The sequence below is a fragment of the Dromaius novaehollandiae genome, chromosome 6, assembly GCF_036370855.1.
Source record: "Dromaius novaehollandiae isolate bDroNov1 chromosome 6, bDroNov1.hap1, whole genome shotgun sequence".
Lineage (NCBI taxonomy): Eukaryota > Metazoa > Chordata > Aves > Casuariiformes > Dromaiidae > Dromaius > Dromaius novaehollandiae.
Genome location: NC_088103.1, coordinates 13,375,983 through 13,397,875, shown reverse-complemented (window position 1 = coordinate 13,397,875; position 21,893 = coordinate 13,375,983). Strand labels below are relative to the sequence as shown.

The 21,893-nt window shown below is 38.6% G+C and overlaps 1 long non-coding RNA gene across 1 annotated transcript in view; it reads left to right on the top strand.

Moving 5' to 3' along the window:
* The window catches only part of LOC135328689 (uncharacterized), a 181,227-nt gene that overhangs the window by 1,353 nt on the left and 157,981 nt on the right, over positions 1–21,893 (top strand). The window contains exons 2-3 of the long non-coding RNA XR_010389660.1: positions 20,218–20,336; positions 20,906–20,962. This is a non-coding gene — a long non-coding RNA (uncharacterized LOC135328689). The remainder of the gene's footprint in view (positions 1–20,217; positions 20,337–20,905; positions 20,963–21,893) is intronic.

Genomic DNA, 21,893 nt, shown 5'->3' with positions numbered 1-21,893 from the left:
AACAACACAACTCTTCTAGGCTAAAAACGTGATACAGGGCCTACAGACAGCAGAGAGCTGGCAGTATTACAAGTAGAGGCAGGCTCCACTTGCTGTCAAAATGCTCACCTGTTTGAATGGCAGAGGAGAGGAACTTCTGTTGTACCATGTCAGCCATCCTTCTCTTCAGAGGTAGTGAATCCAGCCTCCAAATCATGAAATTCAGAACAGGAATGGGGTTCACTGGGTGTGCTTTCTGTTTTGATCCTTTATATTTCATGGGCTCAGTCTTTCCTGTGGAGTCAGGAAGGCCAGGAACATGTGTACCTGCCTGCCTGCATGCTACACCAACATGCCTGCTGTGCAGCAGGGTAAAGGAGCCTGTGTGAAATTCCTTGCTGCCTCCACTAGACTGCTTTCAGCACATATGTTGTTGCTTTAAAGAATTGCCAAGCACTGGCATATCCTGTGCTTTAACTTTATAAGAGAAATGTGGGAGGATAATCACAGGATTCCAGAAGCTGGGTCTTAAAAATAAATGAAACCTGGTGTTGTGAGCCCCTCATTAAGGGAAAGAAAAGTGTTAACAACTTGGCTGAATTTTAAGATTTTGGATAAATCCTGAAAATGACTTTGGTTGGATGTGTTGCATCAAAGAAAAAAGAAAGATGAGTCATTGTTGCTCCCCAGTAATGGAAGGATTACTTTGTTTGGAAAGAGTTTATTCAGAGCTCTGGTAACTCATGTTTAGAGCCCTGGTGAGGAAGCTTCCACAGTGCTTCCACAGCATTTGTGTGCAGAAGTGTGTAGTTGTGCAATTTCATTTAGTACAAACAAACCTTGTTTAAATTCCTGTAACTTGTGCTAGGAACATGTCCCTAACTATCATTAGCAAGGCAATTTGAGCAGACAGCTGAGCTCACAAGGTTATCATCTGCATCTGTTCTAAAGATGGCCTCAAACCTTGTATTGGCTAACATTTCTGGCTCTGCTAAGTGAACCTCATGTAAGATAAAAATCAACCCACATAACAGGTCATATGCTTTGCTTTAAGTCAGCTGCTTTTTGTGGACACTGAATGACTTACTTCTATTTCATGTATTTCCTTTAGCACTTCAGAATGAATTGTGTGTGTGAAAGGTGCTTGATTGACAGTTCTGGAAATTGAACTCCCATCTTCAATCTCAGATTGGTTCTAGCATTAGCAAGCTTCTCAATGCTACCCTGGAGGAAACATAGCTAGGTTGAGAGTAGTCCATTCACTTACTTGCTCGTGCCAGCGAAGGTGGTATTTCCTGAGGACTGTGACTGACAATTCACTTGAAGCTGGAGAAAAATCACGAAGACTTAAAACATGGGAACATATGGCTAGGCCAGATAGGGTCTGATGAGTTTTTCAAAAGCAGTGTAAATTGCCTTTAGAAACCAACAAAGAAAATATGGCTGTTCGTTCTGTCCATCAGCTGCTGCATAAACTGTCCATCTCTACAAAAGACTTTGGATCAGGGAGATGAAATAGGAAACTGTATAGTGTGAGTAGTGCTTACAGATAACACTAAAAGACTTCATTATATCAATTAGTCACTGATTTCTACAAAATTATTTTTGCAAGACAGATCAAGATATAAATAGTAAAAAGTATCGTCTTTATGGGCACACCAACTTTTCACGGATTTTAGAGGTAATATAATTTGATGGCTTTCCAATAATCTCCTTAAATATCAGGCTAATTGTTGCTTTATTACAAGGAAAAGCTAAAGATATTTTTATAAGGCAATATCAAGATGCCCAAAGTTTGCTAAATTTTTTTTCTAGCAAATTGAGGAAAGCAAGGAGTATGTAAAGGAAGTTTAAGCCTTGAGATCTTTATTTGTCTGTCAGTTAATGGAGTATATTCTGTAAGTTATCAAAAAATGTCCAAACAGTTCCAAATTGTGGAGTTGTTTTTTCACTGCCCTAGAGTTACTGTCTAGGATATTTTTGTTTCATGAAAACTATGCCTTGGATATGTATGACTATGTAAGTTTAATTCAGAAACAGTAACTATATAGTGACTCATCTGCTTTTTAAAGTACGATTAGCTTATTTCAACCTTAAACAACTGTTAAGCAATAATATGGAAAGCTAATGGTCTTTACATAATGGTTATTCTGTTTTCACCAAATTTGCTCTATTGTATTTATTGATTTTGCAAACAAAAATTCATTTCTACTTTTAACATGCAATTTTTTTGTGTGTACAAAATTCTAGTATTGAAGCTGTAAGCAAACACATGTAATATTACCCTCTGAAGTGGACATGGAGTAGATGAGCAGAAGCTGTGTAAGTTCTAGGCTTCTAGGACTGGATGCCAAAGCTTTTTATTGAATTTGCTGTTAAAAATAATTGCTGTCTGACAGTATTTCTTGAACGGAATCACAGGGCAGACTGAGAGCAGTCATTATGTCAAGACTATGATTAGATTGCTCACCATTCAGAGAAGATATTGTGGTGACAAAAATATTTATGGTTGTGAGTCTTTTCATTGCTGTGTCATTGTAGATGAACTGCAGTTACGTTATTCTGGCTACAGTAGTCCCAGATGACTCATGTCTTCTGTTATAATCTGAGTTCTTAAAGGTTAATAGATTTGGGGAGATGTTTTTGTTCTGTAGAGAAGTAATGTAAGATCTGTTCTATGTTTCATGCATTTGTCCTCTTCTTCAGCATGCTCAGTGTGTATAGCATGGAGCTGGACTTCCTGAACTTTCTGAAACTCCTAATGCCTGTTTTTGAGCAGTATGTGGGAGCACAGGCACTGTGGTGGAATAGGGAGTGTTCATGTACTCAGTTCAGCTAGCTGAGCTGGGATGACAGCAGCTGAGTTCATATGGGAGAGACAATGAGCAGGTGAGGGGAAGAAATATCTCTGGTCTTTCCAGCTAGGCCTGGAAGCTGACAGTTAATTACATCGCAATTTGCTGAGATACTTTCAATATTTTACCCTCCTGTTGCCACGATTGTCATCTCAGAGTTATAGCTCTGGCCCTTTATTGTGATGTAGGACAGGAATAGGCTTCAGACAGTGGCATCCCATCATTGAGTGTTCTCTGACTCTGCCTGTGGCCTCCCACCAGCCGTGCCAACCTCTGGCTACCATTCCTATCTCCTGTCATTTGGTTCTGTAAGCATTAGGGTAGGTGGAACTCCTGTTTTCTGCATCTTTGTTTGGCAAAGATTGTGCTGGACTTATGTCTGCTTCTTTGTCTCAAGGAACATCAGAATCTCAGTGATTTAGCCACTCAGGACTTTCAGAGTCTTTCTCAGAAGCCCTTAAAATGGTTTTAAGCTGTAATCTAACAAATCATGCCAGAGAGCTGAGAGGTTTTAGTTCTTCCCTACAAGGCTTTGGTAAGCCCACACCTAAAAGAGTGCACGTAGTTCAGTGGGAGTCGTGAGCAGAGCAACAGCTGAATAAAACGTCAGAGGGCATTGCTAACCTTTTGCTCAAGGTTTACGTCATCTTTATAGGCTGTTATAAACACAGTATTCTAAACACTGAAATAATGACCACTGTGAATCATTCTGTAAATGTAATAGAAAAATATTCTATGTAAGATTAGGAGAGGTTTGGCTGGGTAAAGATAATGGCTTGGAAACTGCACGAGAAGGAAACAATTTCACTGGCGCTTTATTGTAACTGGATTTTTTTAGCTTGAGCAGAAGCACCAGTCAGGTTGTGGAAATACCAGATCTGTAATACACAAAGTCATGCAGAAGGAATCCGTTCCTAATTTTGGTAGACCTACCTGAATATCCCATTGCTTTAGGGCTCGTAAATGACAGGAGTGAAATGACAACAGAATTCCTGAGATCCCATGGTTTCAGTGAATATACTTGTACTAGCTCTGCTATGGACAGACAGTTTTCATTTATCCAGCATTACTCACAGTGTTGTCCTCATACAGCACCTTCTTTTTAAAATTAAAATATGAAATATGACATTGTTTCTATCTTGACAAACACAGCTCACAAAACAAAAGGCCAAACAAGCCTGTCTGTATAATTACAGGAAGAGCAGTGCCTTCTGATATCTCAGACTAAGATATGCATGCAAAAATGGATACACATGTAACTGAAAGGGCAACAGTGGCAATTCTTGGTATTTCTCAAGCTGGTACAATAAATTATTGTAATTATACTTAGTTGTCAAGTCTCTGAACCTTGTATAAGCATCCTTTCCCAGACCTGATAAAAGGCTACTGTCCAAAAAAGGAAATTTAAATAGTATTCAGTGATGCTGTTTAATCTTCTTACTGTCTGTTTTCACTTTGTTTTGCCTCCCATTCATCAGCTCAAATAAAATGTAGGTGTTTGGGGAAAACTTTTCAGTAAAAGTTCTTGTTTAAAAAAAAAAAAACCAACAACAGCAAACCTCAGGTTAATGTACTGCATTCTGCCTCGGGCTGTGAGTATTGGGGCTACTCAGAAACCAAAGCCAGCACAGCATGAAGCCATCTCTGTTTTAGAGGCAGGTGGTCTGAGTGTTCAGTAGGCATTGTCCTTTGCTATATGTGCAGTTGAAATCCCAGCACTACTGTTAGCTTAGGAGACTCTTAACAGCTACAGTGGGTTGGGAGATCAACTCACCCTATTTCACCAGACTATGGCCAGTGGAGGCCAGAATTGTTTCACTGTAAATAAGAGATGTCTCTTAAAATGGTTGTTTCAGTAGGCAATCCTTGTGTCTGGATTGAAGTTTCTGATCTCTTTATTCTGGCAGGATGTTGGATCAGATGAATGCTTGCAGATGGCCTGGTATTCAATTGTGTGTGGAGCTAGGGGGCAAAGGAGGATCCAGAAAGAGAATTATGGGTTTGTATTATCCCTAGATTTGAAGATTGTGGTATACTGCATGAAAAAAAATTCAGATTTTGTGTGTTTTTTTGAAGAGAGGGATTATGAAAAAATGCCGGGTGTATTTAAATGAACCTATTTTAAAATATGAGAAAATTAAAAAATACAGAGAAAATGAAATGGAAAACTGAGTCTGACTTTCAAATTTTTAGGTTTATGTTTTAATGGAAATAGTTAAGCAAATAATGGAAAATGAGTATTTCGCCTGCAAAGAGCTTCACTTGGACTGGAGGGCTGGAGTTTAGCTAGCCATAGAGAGTTTGTTTTCTGAATGCATTAACTAGCTTCTGTACATGTTGCATAATATACTTGCTGATTAAAAAAGAAAAAGCATGAATTATTTTAATATAAATAGAAAATTTTGTTACCCTCCTGCATTTTGTTACCAGTCTTTCCAGACTGAGTGCATATGTTGTTAAACTCAAGAAAATTTTCCATTGTCCTTAATGAGATCGGTCACTGTCAAAGCTCCACAAGCATTTCTAGATATTGATTACTACTCTGCTAGAACTTTGAGGACACGCCAGAGCACTGGAAGAATGGTATTTTGAAATAGGAAAATTCAGATGCTTTAAAATCTGAGAAAGGTACAGACCGATTGGCGTAGGTGATGTTGTTACTTGTTATTTGACTGTTGACTCTTCTGGTGTGAAGCCAGGTGCTAAAGTACACTTTCAACATTTGTAGGAAGTTAATGTATGTTTTCATGAATACTTAGTCTTTTGGTTCAGCCACTGTAATTATAGCTATCTATGATGCTGCTTTTATGTCCATAACTTGCTTAAAACATATATTGAGCATTCACTGAACTTTTGAATATTAAATTCATATTTCTATATAGCTCAGAAAGTATGAACTATTTTGATTTGCTTTTAAAGATTCTAGAAATTTAGTAATAAATTAGCAAAAATATTTTTTACCTCTTTAATTATAGTTTATTATAAAGAATAATGCCTTTAATTTCTCTGTGCCTTGTTCGGTAAGCCTCCAAACATAAAAGTTGCCATTTGACTGACATATGTAATTTAGAAATATTTCTTAATGTCTTACTAACTTGAGTTCTGAAAACCTCTTGACACCTGTGGGGGGAAAAAAAGTCTTGGAAGTATTTGCATATTCTGAAAATGCAGAACAACATTTATGAGGCTATTGGTACTCTGGAACATGTCAGTGGTTAGTTAATAGGATCCACTAGCACTAAATAATGATCAATTGTCACTTGTATCTTTCAACACAAGTGCACACTATTTCATTCAGCTGCGACTGTACACATACCTACTAGTCAATACATAAAAGATATAGAGGAAATTGGAGAATTAAACTGTGGCCACAAATTCTGAAACTGCAAAGTAAGCTAAAGAAGAGTGTTTCCAGTTTAGATAGCAGTGACCAGAGTTACCAAGTGAAGTTTTTAGAGTTGTCTGAATAAACCTGAGTTTTTCCCAGTTTCCCTAGATAGAACTTACAAGGTACCAGGCCAGAGGGGTTTTCAGGCTGTCAGTGAATCTTCAAATAGACAGTCAGACTCCAGGCTTCAGTGCTGAAGGCGTGGCAACCCATGGCACTACAGTCACCAGCAAAGCCTGGTCTGTACTTCAAGATTCTGCACTATCAGAAGAAATTTAAACTTGCGGCTGTGCGGTGACATGCACATTCCCCATCTAGTACAGGGAAGGAACACTTCTGTAAGTGGGGTCTTATTTTGAGATGGCTGTTTTGATCAGCAGGTCGTAGATCACATTACTGGTAGTAAATTAATTTGAGGCCTATTCTTCAAGTAAGTGGTAGGTAAGCAAATCAGTGTCAGTACTTCCAGCTATGGAAAGTTTCCTTCCTTTCTGCCTGTGAATCTGTTTTGGCAGTTTGAAAGATAATGTGGCATTCTTTCCTGTAATATGTTTTATCACATTATTTGTCTTGTTGCATGCTGTGGCTCCTGAGACTGGAAAATACACTGAAAAACTTAACAAAATCCAGAGTTAAGAGCCAGGATCTTTTAAAATATTACATTTATTTGGTGGAAAATATATTTTTTTTCATTTTTGTAGGCTCAAACTGATCTCTGAGATAAAAAAGCTGTAGTCTTAGCGACGTGTTTGGCAAGGGCATTTGTGTTTGGTATTAGTTTGGATCATTAGAAGGAGAACTAAGAAATAGTTTGTGATTGGCATCTATAGTATTGATCAATAAAGCACATACATTCATCTGAAAACATTTCACTTTTTAGGCTGTTTTCTGAGCTTTCAAGCATTCTTGTTAATTATTCATTGATAATTGATCCTGCTGGGAATTAAAAGCAAAGAGCACTGCTAACTGCGTGCTGATAACACTATAGGTGCATATCTACTTTTTAATAGCAGAATGAGGCAATGAAAGAGGGAGAGCCCATGGCACAAATTGGTGGAAATCTGAGAAATTCTGAAGCATTATTTTTTTCGCTTGAATGAGTATCTTTTGATAAACTCAGTATCTTCAGTAGACACTGTATCATACTTGTGGAGAAGAACGCTGTCATTTTTTTCAATTAGAAGGCTACCAGAAAAGGAAGCAAGTTAGCACTTCTTTGGGTCTGCTAGGGCATCTTGTCTGGTTTGTGTCTCTCTCTTGAATTATAAATAGTTCTGTGTGTAGTAGAACTGAGGACGATCCGGTTTCATTGTTGCATCTTCTGGGGTTCTAACAGTGTCTGCAGTGTGACCAAAATTTTCCTCACAGTTGGGATATTAATTGGCTGAAATTGGCCAGGTATTAAGGGTGGGATTGTGCGTCTGCATATAAAGAGAGTGCTGTGGAGCATAACTAACAGTTTTTAAACGGTTTATTTTCTTAGTAGCTTGGTTTCCTATGGAAGTGTATTGTGTCTTAAGGGACATATCTACTGTGTAATGGATCGAGGCCAAACTGTGTTGTCCCCTAGTGTAATGCAGCAGCAGCCTGCCAGTTAGCTTAGGTACTAAAAAGAATGTTACCATGGGCTTATTAGTGCAAATACTGTGTCAGACTGATGTGGTTACACTGCTTTGAGTTCTGGGGCAGGTGAGGCTTCCTGTGTGTGTGTGCACGTGCTGTGGACCTCCTCTCCCTGTTCTGTGGGAATAGCTGGCCCATTCTTAGGGCTTTTCTTTATGCTGATGAGCAATTACAGGCATTGTCTTAGCTTTAGAAACAGATTTAGCAGGACAGCTTCCCTAAGGAAGGATTTGCCAGTGTGAGTAAATGAAGTACATTGGGTTCTTCAGAATTCATACACAGAATTTACAAAAGAGGTGTGATAAGGTTGCTGTGGGTTGAAGGTAAAATCAAGTGTCATCATAAGCAAGGACTTTGCTGTTTAGCAACACCTGTGTATGGAACATTTCAGTTCAGCTCGTTTTAAGCCCTATACTTACTTTGCTGCCTCACTGCTCACTTTTTTCCCCTACCTGCAAATCATGGGATGACTGTTTTAAGAAGATCATGTGTCTCAGAATGTGTGGGTGGATGAAAGATTAAACATTTTGACTGGCATTCAGGTGAGTCTTGTGCAATCAATTCCAGTAATACCATACTCAATCAAAAGAGCTGACTGTAGCAGGGAGAAGAAAAGGGAAGGTGAAGGTGAAGGGGACACTTCAATATTTCTTTAATTTTGCATTAGAAAAGAAAAACTTGGGCTTTTAATCCTGTCTGCAGCCAGGTCCCAAGCAGATATGAGGATGTGCTACATGTTCGCCCAAGCATTCAGGAAGGCAATGGATGGTGGCTGAAATCCAGATATCCCTGTGCCCTGTTCCTCCCAAGGTGACAGGGGAGAAAGCCGGGGCCTTGACTGTGTCCTATAAAATGGTGATTCTTGCATGGTCATAGAAGGGCCAGATATATTGGCTTTATGTGTTTTGTACTTGTGTAGCAAAACAAGAGAGCTTAACAGGAGAGAGAACCTGGGCATTTTTCTGTAGTAAAGCACTGAAATGTGTCCAAGAGTTGGATGTTTATAAGTGAACAAGATATCATATTTGGACTATCCAAACTTTGAATTATGATGGATAATTTAGAGGTTCTTTTCTATTTGGAGGTCTGGATTTAATGGACCTATTCTACAAATGCTATCCACACAGGTATCATTGTACAGTAGCTAAAAGAAATGAGTTTAAATCTTAAGCTGAGAGGCAGGGAATCTCTTTGAATTAATTTTTAGTTTAGTTTTTGTTTTAGTTAGTGCTCTCAGGATATTGGAAGTCACTCAGCGTTTTGCTCAGTCTTGCCATTATGGTTGGTATCTTTTTCATTTATTTTGTAGGTGATGTTCCTGATGAGCACTTAGTCAAGTGCGCTTCCAAATTACAAGTTCATCAGCAAACCACGTTCACTGGCTGACAATCCAGGTTTTCTTGTGGTGCTAGGTTTTCTTGGAATGACTGGGCTTCAAACAATTTCTGTTCATGCTGGCTACTCTTCATAAAAAATTGGGAAGCAATATCCTTTTCACATCTTGTATAACCAGGATTTATACGTGATTGCCAATCCCTTGTTATCATGGAGTTCATGATATGCACGAGTTCTGAATGGTTAGGCTGTTTCAGATGATGCAGGAGTGTCTGTTATCAAGGAGCAGGAAAACTTCAAGCCTCCATAGGCCTTTGAAGGGTTTTGAAGAATGAGTTGGAGTCTGAGAAGTACTGAGACACAGCAGCACTGAGGCAGTGAAGGATGCTAATGCGTTACTGTTAGTTTTGCAGTTCTGTACAAGGAGTCAGAGGTACAAAAGAGGAAGGAAAGCCATAGAGGCAAAGGGATGCATCATGTTGTACAGTATCGTCTCAAGTGAGGGAGAGCCTGGAGCTCTGCTTTCTAGTTTGCTGCAGCTGAGAGCATACCTGCATACTTTTGCTGTTGCAACTGACAGATGGTTACTGAGAGAACAGTAGGGCTTCAAGGTCACTGCATGCCAGATGCTGGGGAAATGTAAATAAAATTTATCTTAGAAAGACATTAAAGGTGGCTTGCACTCCTCAACCTGCCCTACCCCTTCCCCACCCTCCAATAAACCACATATCTTTTCAGTACCGGGTAACATCACACAGGGAGGCCTTTGATTACATTTTTTATTTAGTTGCACACAATAGCTGGGTGCAGCATGGCTGAAAGCATTGTAGACTAACTAGGGGAATAACATAATCCACCTGTATATAGGTCTAGCGATACCTGCTATATGAAAAGTTCTGTCTGTTCCAGATGACACAGTGAGGGAGTGGGTTTCCTCTAAATACAGAAGCTTCCAGCAGCTAATGAAGGTATCTTGTGTAGAATTTAATTTAAGATTTCATAGCCACCAGTTTCCTCACAGCTGCCTCTTCCTGTACCGTCATTAAAGCACATATGTTCTGCAGATGCTGGCAGAGTTTTTAAATGCCTAATACGAAATGGAAAGAGGACAATTTAGCTTAATGCAAACAATCTTTCTTATTGGAATAAAGCACTTTTTCCAAGATTTGCTGGCTCGGGTTTATGTACAGGACTCATTTCTTTCAGTGACACTCATGCTGCCTGCTTTCTGAAAAGTGTGGAACACCCATCCTTTGAAAATTCATTCTTTTCAGGATGTCTTAAATTTGACATCCCAAAATTAAGGCATTCTGAGTAAATAGCTGCTCTTCAGAATCCTGGCTATTATCTTTACTCAGCCCAGGTGACCCCATGTTGCACCACTGAGAATTTCTTTATCATAAATTTCTGGTTAAGTCTTAAATCTCTCTCAGGCAGAACTATTTTTGCTCTACCTCATATTAAAAAAAAAAAAAAAAAAAAACACATTAGCCAAACCTAAGGCACTGTTCATGCATCCAGAATGTACATGGCAGCTTGACTCCATGGGCTTGAAATTACATTCCAAACCCCATTTTTTCCAAATGGCACTCTATAAAACAGCATGTAATTTGATTATTTCTTACTTATAACTTTTTGTACATTGTGATTCTGGACAGAAATAATGTTACTTGGAAAGAACCTACTTCAGAATCATGAAGAAAGGGAGCTCTTAAAGAAATAGATCAGAAATTTTGGGTGTGAGATAAGTATCTTATCAGCCTTATTTTTTTTCGGAGTTATTAATACAGATAAAGCTAATTAAATGTATTAGATATGCTAGAGATACCATATGTAACATGCATTTGTCATGTTCCTTTAGTAGTAACTTTATGCAGCTCCTAACTTGCTTAGCTATTAATGCTAAAGCATAATCCTTCAGTCAGACTCAATATTCTCTTTTTTTTTTGCCAAAAAGAGAATTACTTTCAGTCCAGGAGCATAATGAATGCAATTCAGTCCTAGTCCAATGAGCTATGGTCTGTGAGATTCATCAGGAGCAGGAACATCAGGCTGGGAAGGAGATAGCTTAAACTTTCCTTGAGATTCAGGTCTTGCGTCCAGGCTGAAGATGACAATATTCTTTCTCTGCCATAGTGAATAGCAGAAGACAGTCATATCGTTTTCCTCCACCGCAAGGCCTGGCAGTGTGATGCCTGATATTTATACAATCACAAACTCCTGACTGTGGTTCTTAGTTCCTACCCTGCTTGCCTGGCTGTGTCAGGCTGTACATGTGTATGTACGTGTGTGTGTGTGTATAATAGTCTGCTTGTCTGTTATATTCTGCTGTATTCATTTGTGGCTCCACTGCATACACTGTTATGTACAGATAGACATGCCATAGGATCATAACTACATTAAGCCTTTAAGGGAAATGGTATGGAAAGTCATAGGTCAGTGAACAGTTAGTGGAAAAGTGAGCTGTGTTGTTAGATCTGAATATAGGTTTTGTGAAATGCAGTGTGTAGATCCAGGTGGCAACTTCAGTCAACACACTGCATTTAAAGTAATTATGTAAAAGAAAATAGATTAACATGCAGAGAATCGTTTGCTTCCTGGAAAAAACACCAGCAATGCCACACTTTCCTTGTGCAGATTTCTATCATTGTATCTTGGCTGTGCGGGCATGCAGTAAATCATTCCTGACAGTCTCACCTACTGTGGTAATATCATCTGAGTATAAAGGAGAAGTGGTCACTTAGCAACTTACAAAAATGTCTTTATAGCCCCCCAAAAGATAGATCCTGAACTTCAGGAGGGTAGTCCACAGCCCAGCTGAGGCTGGTAGAAAGCTCCACTTGGTGGCTGCAGGCCTATGACCATTCCAGTATCAGGTTGGCCACTAGCACAAATGATGACAGGCATGGCCCCTGGGATCTGTACCAGCAGAGAGTGCATATCCCCCTCTCCTATCTGCGCAGCTTACAATAGAAGAGGCCCATTAGAGGAGATGGTTAAAGAAGCTACTCAGGCAGCTCCATGCCCTCTGAGAATTTCTTTCGTACAACAGAGATCACTCAAATAAAATTCAGCAGACTTAAGGATGCTTTGAGCAACCCAGAGAATGGATTGATCAGTGACCCAGTTCTTCCATTCCATTTGATTGCTTTGTTGAGCTAAGTTCCTGATGCCAAGGGAGTCCCTGGGGTCTGATAAATCTGGTGTGAAAAAAGGCATTTGAATTAAGTACTTTATGGAGGAATAGGGCACAAAAGCTCAAAACAACTTTGGCTATTACTTCTACCATTAAGAAACAGCAATAATATTTAGAGTCTGCCTGCTGGTTTTAAATGGAAGGATCTCACTTCTTTGCTGTAGTACAATGCTGAATACATATTAAATCTAGTGCATACAATACATTATGCAGATTGTTGTGTGTAAATCACCTACTGTATGTGGAGCCAAATAAAGGAAGTTTTCATTCCTGTCAGGCTTGTAATTTAAGAAAAAGTCCAAAAATTAGGAGCATAAAAAACCTGCAGGCCCACTAGTGAAACATAACTGTAGGAACATATTCTTCAACAGGTGGAATTTGAGGGGTTTTTTTTCCCCAGAGAAGGTGAATGGCAGAGCTTTGCACCCATGTTAGTAATACCCACATTTAACATGTGATATATTTACTGGGTTTGGTTTTGATGGCAAATAACTATACCTTCTGGTCTTAGTCCCCTAAGCATGGTTCATTTTCCCTCAGTTTGTCAACAAAGCCCTTACCTTCTCCACTTAAAGGCCCCTTGAATGCCTCTGACACCACTGCAGCATTTAGCAATTTTTTTTTCTTTTCTCTGCCTAGTTGTACCTCTGCCCTTACATTGCAACTCCACTGAGTGTAGACTGTTGCTGGTATGCTTAGGAAGGTATTATGAATGTTACTGTAAATTACTAATTTCAATGAATGTTACTGTAAATTACTAATTTCAGTGAGCTCCTCGATCGTTCAAATACGTTAGCAACCTTATGTATATAAGATAAAAATAGTCCCAGTTGAGGGAAAGCAAAAGATCGTAAGAGAGAAAAATCTGATGAGGTCACTGTCGCATGCAAAGTTGTTTATGTGCCTAAATCTGGGTGTGATCATGCTCAACCCCAACTTTGTCAGAAGTTCATCATTCTGCCATCAAGAGCTATGAATGTGTCCATAGTGATTTTCTTCAGCAAGCACTAACAAAGACAGCAGTTTGGAAGAAATTTGGCTGAAGGCCCATGCTGCATCTTGGGAACGTAAGTGATTATATCAGTCTGCAGGTTTCTGATGATTACACCTAGCAATTGGAAACCCCAAACTTAAAGATTAATATCAAGTTATTCACAAATCACAAATGCTTATTGTTGTCAGGCTACCCCATGTATTGCCTACAGCTTCCTTTAATTCTTCAAAAATTACTCATGAATGACCTATGACTCACATTGGAGCGAATACCATGTGCAGTAAATTATGTAAGATGATTGCACAAGGTGCCTCTCCCATGATGTAACGTGCATTAAACTGTTAACCATAAACCTAGGGCTTCTCAGCTTGTAATAGCACATACAGCTGTTCTGCAGCCAGATGAAACACGGGCTGAGGAGTCTGGTGGAGTTGCCTGTTCTTGCTGACGTAGTTGAAAGCCATGCTCTGCATGTAAACCTAGAAGAGTGCAAAAGAAGAAGCTTCAAAAATAAAATCTTTATGTATGGGAGGGATGCTGAATTTGGAAAAACTAATTTATTTTTGCAAGAACATATTTTTATTTGGTCTTTCCTGTACACCTGACAAAGCCTAACCCTAAGGGAAATCATTTGCTACAGCTCAGTGGTGTGTTGTATTACTCTGTGATGAGATTTGTTTGCTATGTCAATTTTAAAAGCCATTTAGAAACCATTCATGTTGATCAAACCAGAAGAGCTAAGGGGTTCTTAAACATGGATTGCAAGAGATAATGTTTTTCCTTTAAAAAAAAACCTGCTTCCTTTTTGTTAGCTCAGCTTTCATGAACGTTTCCTAGTGTGATGATTGAAAAAAATAGTAACCTTTTAAGCTGAAGCTGTGCAAGTCAGCTGGAGTGTACCACCATTCCCATGGTGCTATTAATCATAAAACCTCTCTATAAAACAATACTATGGTTCTTTGCATGGGGTATGCTAACTAGCCAGCAATTTCACTGCTTTAGCCTAGCTTAAGTTCTCCAGTGATACAAAGCTCCAAGTAAGTCTGTTTCATTCGAAGAGTCATGTTTATCACCTCACATCTTTTGTTTTATTGCATCTTTTTTTTTCTGCTCATTTGACATTCTTGTCCTACTGTACGTAGCTGTTGCACTATGTTTGTGGAAGGCAAATGAGCAAACTGTGTACTGTTATAAATTGCCATGCATATTACAGTACAGTATATTGTAATATCGTGAATCATGGGAGATGTGTAGGAGTGGTCTGAACCAGTTCCTAAGAAGTTTTATGTGCTGACATAAAACTCATTAGATGGTAAGTGTTTTTGTATTTACTGATGTCCTGACCAAAATTATTTCCTTGCTCTTAGATTCAGTGCTTGTTCAAATAATTTTTCAGTTGAGTTGAAATTGGTTTAAGATTTTTGAGGCATTTCTAGATAGTTCTGTCCATACCAGCTCAGCATTGATGATGGAATGCTATCTGCTTATACATAGTTGGGCTTATCCAAGGGCAGAAGTACTGTTCCTTATTCCAGTCAGGAAGAGCCCAGGTATAGTCAAATAGTAAGAGAATAGTAGAGTGTATAGCCGTTTTGGGCACAGTCACTGTGTGTGCTTTCAGCTTTTGTCAGATGAGAAGCAAGCTTTGTACTATGCATCATGCTAACCTTGACAGTAGGCCAAGTGGAGGGCCGGTAGATCAGACCATTAATGGGAGGCTCACATTATAATGAACATTCCATTACAGCCTCCTAAGGCAAAAAAAATGCCAGTTGTGGTAAAAATCTAGAATGGATTAACAAAATACCATTTTGTGAAATCTGTGGACCCCGTGTATTGGGGGTTACCCATTGAAATAAAGTGAAGTGCTATACAGTTGCACTTTTTTTTTTTTTTTCATGGTACTCATGACTCTGGCCAAGCTGTTTCCATAATTCATGCATGGAGTTGTACTGAGGTGAATGAGTGCCATGTGAGTCTCAATGACTGGCGTAACCACTAAAGAAAGGAAAAGGAGAGTTTCACTTTGTAACAAAATGAATCTGTATTTATGACTTTCTGTGCCAGCTTTGAGTCATGCAGAATAGGCAAAAATGTGAACCCAACCCTGTAGAGTGTACAAGGTTTGCAGTCCAGGTGTTTCCTGATAGTTAGATTACAGAAAGGATGCAGGTCAAAATTCCTTGTTACATAATCTTCTAAAATTTGCATTCGCCTTCTACAACAGGTCTTCCCAAGCTGTGGTGTTTATCTTGTAGGACTGCAGAAACTAATTAACAGTAGTAGTCCATGCACAGAATCTGTCCTGCTGTATTTCTCTGAAGGAGACAAGCAATAGTTCATTGAGCAGTAAATTTTTCTTGAAGAACCGCATCTTGTCCTGGGCTTTGCAAGGCCTGGTAAAGAGCCTGGCATTCTTGCCTCTGCCTTCAAATGAGAAGAGGATATGGGGAGTGGGATATACCTCCTCCTGCTCTGTGTTCATATAGCCTGACAGGGTTGAACACCATTCATTTTCTATGCTGGTGGTACCCAAACAAGAAAAATTCAGAAATCCTGAATTTTAGAGAGTTATAGAAATTCTTGTGAAATAAATATGTTCTAAGTATTTGTTAACAAGAGTAGCAGCTTCCACAAGTTTTCTACCAACAGTTAACCATGGTTTATTGGAAACTTGCTGCTTCTCCCTTCTGTCTCCTTCTGCTGAATACAGTGTCTTGTTTGCTAGCACATCCTTGTCAGTCTAGGCCCAGGAGGCCTAGGCAGCGCTGACTCAGAAGTGAGCTGGCAAGTCCATATATAGAGTTGTCCTGTGTCCCAGCCCCCTTTGGCAGACATTGGCACTTTAGCCTACGGCTGCTGATGACTGAACTCTGTACTTGACTCGCTGGAAATAAGTTTAAAATATTGCAGTACGTGCAAAAGTCAATGTGCCACTGTTGATGCCTACAATTATCTTAAATTAGTGTAGCAGTATGGCATGCTGCTCTGTTTTCCTCCGTTACAGGCAGGAGATAGCCTGCTACTTTGATCTACTCAGTAAAACAGAATGGATTCCTTTTGTCTGTGAACAGCAGCTGAGTGAGAAGAAAGAGCAAAGGAACCTGAAGGTATTTATCTGGATTGGCACTAGCTTTGAATACATTCACTGACAGGATAGCAACCCATATGTGTATTGCCAGTGTCAATTCCTTATTACTTCTAGAGTGCAGCTCTGGTCCAGACCAATATGCTCTGACTTCGCCTTGGGAGATGTGATTCTGGAAAGAAAGTAAGGCCTGGTTGTTTAGTGTGCCTTCCTGTGATCCTCTCATCACATGCGTTATGTCAAATAGGACTCCCCTTGTTCTTGGCAAGCAGGACAGGCACATTCTTTGATGGGAAGCTTGCACTTCCCGTTACTTTTGAGTGTGAATCTTCACTTTAAGGAGTTTCAGCTGTGCAAATAGAACTGTTCTGTACCATTCGTCAGATGCAAAGCTGACTTAAAATGAGCACAGTAGACACATGAAAGGCTTGTGCTGAAGTCGAATATCTCTGAGGGTCACGAATGGGCACAAATTTAGAATTTACTTTCATTTTAAAATGTCTGTTCTTTGTCTGGGGAAAGTATCCATGAAGCTATTGAAAGACAGCTTCATCTCTTCCTACCTTATCCCACATTTTCTAAGAAAATGTTAATGGCTCACATCTGTTTTGTTTACTGTCTGATAGATTTACTGTTTTCTTGTCATAACTAGAGAAGAAACAAATATCTTTTGACAAATGTGGTTTTAAAAATGCGATTATAATTCCAGGTCCTTCAAAATCGCATGCTGCAATGAATGCAGATAATTCTGATTTGTTTTGCAGGGCAGAAATGATTGTTATGTGGCTCATACTATATAATATGGTTCTTTCTTTGGTTATTAAATACATGCTTAATAATGAGCATAGATCGTGAGTGCAAAATTCTTAACTCTTATAGCAAAGTATAGAGTGAGACATTAAAATTCTTAGCATACCAAAGGATGTGAACCAGATTTGGAAATCTGATAAGGACTTTTAATGCCTCTTTTAAGATAAGGTGGAAGCAGAGTAATTTAAACAAGATGTATGTGTGAAGTATGGAATGAAATCTCTTCAGAGCCTGACTTCTTGCATTCAGAAACTGTACATCCATGAAGTTCTCGAATAAAACAATGCAAAATCTAGGTTTCTTCGTCTTAGAGGACAGAGGAAATGTGAGAAAATTAAGATCGTAACAGTATGCAAATGTTGTGGTTTTGCAAAATCCCACTTTAAAGATATGACACTGAAAACAATTGCAAATGCAGAGGCAAACATGTCTTCTCAAGTGTTGTCCATTCACATTAAGTCAGCTGATTAGGAGTAATTATAAACATGTTTTCCATTGTGGTGGAGAGGCAGGCCCCGTGAAGGCACGTGTGGCTCTGTGGATTTGCAATTGCATAGTGTTTGACATGGCTGTTAGTGAGAACGCTCCAAACACAAATTATGTTCTACCTCTGTGAAATTAAACACGTTCCTCAGCTGTAAGATCAGTTTGTTTTGATTAAAGTAGATTGAAACAAGGCAAGCTTGTGCTTTAGCATGCAGAGAAGGGAAAGCTGGGGAGAAGGGCGGCTTTAAGCATAGAAGTGTGTTGGGGGGAGAGGCATCCCTTTGCCTTAGCAGAAAAAAAAGAGCTATACTGTGTTCATTGCTTTCTGTCCCTTTCTCTGTCTCCTCTTTATACTGTTATCTTAGAAATCTCAGAACTTTTTAAACTTTGGTTAATTTTCCTGTAGCTGAAATGTCTCTTATTTAACTTTAGCTACTCCTAGTTAGACATCTACAGCAGGAATCAGTTCCCTAAATAAAGACATGTAGTGCCATTTCAGATGCCTTACAGTGTCACTTTAGATGCCCTACAGTTTGTGAGATATTCACATAGGGCTGGCAGATATGACACAGGACTTAAGGGAAATTTTTGTTCTTCTGGAGCAGTAATCGTTATGTTAGGGAATCTCACATGGGACCGGACCCTACATTAGTCGATACGGTAAGCCAGCTATCGTGGCACCTTCTGTTGTTAGAGAAGAGAGAGGATAGGTGCATGGATGATTGTGATTCCTCCCTTAGACACCTGAACAAATCAGTCATCCTCTCAAACAATTTGTCTCTTCCTTTACTCGGGACCTCAAGTAGCAAGGTAAGTTTAGGATTCTAATTTGTGAATGGCAAAAGTTACTTAAAGTGAATCCTGTCCTTTGTGAACAAAGAAATACAGAAATTACGGGGTTATAGTATAAAGAGTTTGATTTAATACTATTGCTGAAGTTTATCACTTATAGATGGATTGTGGGAAGTTCCAAGGATGGAACTCGCTGAAATGCCTGTGAATTAAAGGTGCAACTGAAAATCTGAATTATGAAGTTTTTTCCTAGAATTAGTTGGTATTTAAAGACATACTGGAAGGTTTTTATTTGGTTATGTTCATAGGCCATTCCCTTCAGTTTTAAGATGGCTTGTTAACTGTCAGCTCTCTAAAGCAGATTTTTTGCAGCTGTGACTGTCTGGGGATACAAATGAAGCATGATTTGTGAGAGGTAACATTATGGTATCTTTTATTAGACCCACTACTCTAGCAGGAGAAAACAGAAGAACATTCAGCATTCAGCCACTCTTTTAGTTTCTACAAGCTCCTCTGTTTTCTTCCAATTATTTCAGTAAAGCTATTAAAAGATACTACTCCCCTTACAAAACTAGCCTGATTTATGACTATCCTAAGGAATGCAAATCTATTAATAGTGGAAATGAGGTAAGGAGGTCAGGACTGTGATCAGAACACCAGGTATGACCTTTAGAGTCGTCCCTGTCTTACTTCAATTAGACTCAAATTGATAAAATAATTCCTTTGATGTTCCAAAGCAGCATGGGGCAAATAGTAGTGAAGTATAGTATGATATAGTTTCCGGTGCCATTTGGATGCCAAGCAGCATGATTCTGAGTTTTGGTCAAGCTATTCAGCATAAAGCTCCAAGAAGGAGAAAAGGACTGTTTGTGTCACTGCCGTATATACCCACAGACTGACACAGGATACAGGGTGAACACACACATCCCACACCAGAGAACAACCCTTACACTGCGTTACCGTGCAAATGGAGGCCAGTTCATTGCAAAGTATAATAAAGATGAAAATTGGAACTTTTCACAATTACAGAAATAGAACTTTGTGCTTAATTTTATGTCCCTTCTATTTGCTCTTTTAGATATTTAGGCATCATTATTGATACAGAATCTTTCACAATAGTTTTAGACGATTCTATCATTTTGAAACAAAATGAGAATGGAAGCAAATATATTTCTTAGCTTTGAGTTTAAAAACTTAGGGTCAGGGTTTTTTTGTTTTTTTTTTTTTTTTGTTTTTTGGAAAGGAGATAAGTCACCAGCTTTCGGGTTAGATCTGCCAATAAAGACTTTGCCACTGAAGAGACTGAAGGCATTACACAGTAAGGCTGACCCGAAAACACTGAAAAAAAGCCTGTGTAAATCCATCTGCAGGATATTAGACCTTAAAATTAGGTTTAATCAGGGTGTAAGTGGCTTATTAACGGTCTACATGGTTTGGGCCCTGAGGTGATTTTCTGCGCTTTAGTTGTTTTGCACACTGCTATTTTAAATATATGCAATAATAGTGGTTTTCCCTTGGTACTGGAACATTGTGTGCAGGCCACAACCAGCTGAACTCTGAATGTTATGTTTATTTCTTCTCTACGTTTCTCTGCTTGCTTCCTTGTATGTATGGGAATATGTATGCGCAGCACAGTTTCTTCATTGGATTTTTTTTGCATTCTTTTCATAGACTGCTTTATGATGGATCATGGTCTGCCAGTGATCTCTGGATAACAAGGTGAAGAACATTGTGAACCATGAACACAGTTATAGATGTGCTCTGGGAAGTCTGGAAAACAGAATAGAGAAGTAAATATTCAAACCTAATGTGTCAGTCTTTTAAATTGTTCTACTAAAATGAATTTATGACAGTATTTGCTGTTGAAAAATCATTGACAATTAATGCTAAGATTTATTAATAAAATCTCAAAGTGTTTCAGGTAATTAACAGATAAGATAGGATACAGTTTGCTGGAGATGCCACATCTGAGGACTTCTCTGTGGATTTTATGCCATATTCTTCTGTTGATGTAATAATGATGAGGCTAGATAAGAGATCTCCTCTTGTACAGACTGGAAGGCCCAAAGAAATAGGAATGAAAGAGCTGCAGTATTCCCTGGAACTCACCTCAGTTCTGGGCCATGGCAATTACTGTGAGGGAGAAAATGGTGACTGCGCAGAACAACTATTTAGATAGGCTGTTTGGCATCCCAACACTCTGTGTACTTAACAAACTGTTATAGAGAGGAGGTTAACCATAGTCCTTTGTTTTGAGAGCTGTCCTAGGAATGCCAAACTAATTAATCATCAAATCAACACAGCGTGCCTAGCAGCCCTAAGCAAAATAACTATTGATTAATCTTTGTTTCCATTGTAGATCTCAGTGTGAAGGACTTCTATAATGCATGAGCCAACAATGTATGTTACTGGTAAGGTATGTGATATCATCTTGATAAAAAATTTCCGTCACTTTTCTGTATATACTGAAGTGTTTCAAAATTACAGATATTGCTCTGTTTTTTTCAGCCTCGAATACACAGAAATGTTGAGGCATGTCCCCACAAAATAGTTGTGTACATTAGGTAAAGATTACTTAGTTTCTGTTTCACAATATGCTGAATTTTTTGTGATGGTCATAAAATTAAAACAGTCTGATACTGCATGTGCTGACATTTATGGCATTCTACGTTCCTTGAAAGTTATGTTGCAAAAAATAACAGATAATAAATTATTTGACATAACTTTTCTAGAAACAAATAGAAAAGTTAAAAATTTGAAATGGATTTCATTCAGAGCTCTCCAGTACCTGACTTTTAAATTTAATTTCAGTGAATAAAATTATCTTAGCCTGATTCAGCTGCTTCCTTAACAGAGAGGTTGATGTTTTAGGAAATTTAACTTTACAAAAAGCTGGATGTGGATTATTTGATGAATATTGTATCCTGAGAGATTCAGTAGAACATGTTCTCACACTTCAGAGATCTTGGATTAGAGCATGACCAAATGCTTTATGATCTCATGCTCTATCTTCATTATTCTAGTTCTTTGTTTATGATCATTTGAAGAATTTCTCTTGTCAATGCCTACATTCAAATGCTGCAGCTGAAAGATTGTTCTCTGCACATAAGCAAACTTGGAGAGGTTGCAAAAGCCTGTTAAAGATTGATTCTGTTAAGACCAAAGGCCAAATTAACATTGGTATGTATTAAAAGGTTAATTATTTTTTAGAAAACCGATCAATTAGAAAACTGGTTCAGTTCTCTGAAACAGATTATTTCAGAGATTCCTTTGAAAAGTATTGAAAGCTATAATAATTTCCATTTTAAATAATAGATTGAAGGTATGACTGTTGTGCACTGTATCTT